Here is a 2121-nt window from a genome sequence, read left to right as displayed (position 1 = left end):
TTTTTTTTTTTTTTTTTAATAGAGACGGGGTTTCACTGCATTAGCCAGGATGGTCTTGATCTCCTGACCTCGTGATCCACCTGCCTCGGCCTCCCAAAGTGCTGGGATTACAGGCGTGAGCCGCTGCACCCAGCCATGCCCAGGTAAATTTTGTATTTTAGTAGAGATGGGGTTTCACCATGTTAGCCAGGATGGTCTCGATCTCCTGACCTCATGATCAGCCGGCCTGCCTTGGCCTCCCAAAATGCTGGAATTATAGTCGTGAGCCACTGCGCCTGGCCTGAAATCACTTCTATTGTACCAAATGGTAATTGGTAAATGAGAGTCTATTCAAATGTGTTCATATAGCACCCTCTGGTGTCTTCAATTATAGTAGTATCATTTTTCCAGTAATTTCAATATTTTGAAAAGGGAATGAATCCATAGGGCTGTGTGTCTGTTTGTGTATGCACGCATGTAAAAACATTATACAGGAAAAGTCAGTCTCCCTTCCAACCTGGCCTCAGCTGCCTTAGCAGGTACATCTTCTTAGAGCAGTTTCTTGTATTATCTCCCAAAGATAGTCTACCTGATCATATACATATATTTTTTTTCATTGGATTACATTTTTATTTTCCTACAAATTTTTATTTTGTTAACTCTTTCAGGTTTGGGGGAGGTTTTTTTTTGTTTTTTTTTGTTTTTTTTTAGACAGGGTCTTGCTCTGTTGCCTAGGCTGGAGTGCAACGGTGCAATCATGGCTCACTGTAACCTCTAACTCCTAGCCTTTAGTGATCCTCTTGCCTCAGCCTCCTGAGTAGCTGGAAGCACAGGTGCATGCCACCACACCTTGCTAATTTTTGTGGGTTTTTTTTTGAGACAAGGCCTTGTTCTGTCACCCAGGCTGAAGTACAGTGGTGTGATCATGGTTTACTGCAATCTCCACCTGCTGGGCTCAAGCAATCCTCCCACCTCAGCCTCCGCCACTCAGAGTAGCTGGAACTTCAGGTGTGTGCCACCACGCCTGGCTAATTTTTAATTTTTTTGTAGAGACAGGGTTTCACTACGCTGGCCAGGCTGGTCTTGAACCCCTGGGCTCAAGCGATCCTCCCACCTCAGCCTTCCAAAGTGCTGGGATTATAGGCATAAGCCACCACGCCTGGCCTCTGATTATGTTTTTTTAGCTGCTTATATGGATATCAAAAAGCTAGTAATTTTTACATTTGTACCCAGGCACTTTATAAATTGGCTTTTTGTTTGTGGTAGTCTTTTCCAGTTGTTTCTTTTTAGTTTTTAGTTGTATAACTGGCAAGTCATAATTCCGATTCCTTTTTTCGATTTTCATAGCTCACATTTTATTTTCTAATTTCACCGGCTAATAGCTTCAAAAATGCTAAAATAGTGGTGAGAGTCACAATTTTTGTACTATTCCTGATATTAGTGTTCTCAAACAAATATGTAGTCTTCTCTCTTGAGATACTTTCCATATCCATGGGTTCTGCATCCATGGATTCAACCAATTGTAGATTGCAATAGTCAGGAAAAAGTGGTTCACACCTGTAATCCCAGCACTTTGGGAGGCTGAGGTGGGCGGATCACTTGAGGTCAGGAGTTCCAGACCAGCCTGACCAACATGGCCAAATCCCATCTCTACTAAAAATACAAAAATTAGCTGAGCGTGGTAGCACATGCTTGTAATTTCAGCTACTCAGGAGGCTGAGGGAGGAGAATCACTTGAACTCAGGAGGTGGAGGTTGCAATGACCCAGGTTGTACCACTGCACTCCAGCCTGGGTGACAGAGCAAGACTCTGTCTCAAAAAAAAAAAAAAAAAAAAGATGGCTGCATTTGAAATGATTATGTACAAACTTGTTTTTTCATTTCATTATTCCATAAACAATGCAATATGACAACTATTTACATAGCATTTACATTGTATTAGCTATTATAAGTAATCTAAGAATGATTTAAAGTATAGGGGAAGATATGATAGTGAAAAACGAAAAAATGCTGCTGCACATTTCCATATAACCTATACATATCCTCCCCTATACTTTAAATCATCCTTACATTTCATATAAGGGACATACATTTCATCCATACATTTCTTTTTTTTTTTTAGGAGATGGAGTTTTGCTCTTGT

This window comes from Mandrillus leucophaeus, unplaced genomic scaffold (genome assembly GCF_000951045.1).
Source record: "Mandrillus leucophaeus isolate KB7577 unplaced genomic scaffold, Mleu.le_1.0 Scaffold35, whole genome shotgun sequence".
In the NCBI taxonomy this organism is placed as follows: domain Eukaryota; kingdom Metazoa; phylum Chordata; class Mammalia; order Primates; family Cercopithecidae; genus Mandrillus; species Mandrillus leucophaeus.
Note: the sequence above shows the minus strand (reverse complement) of the source record.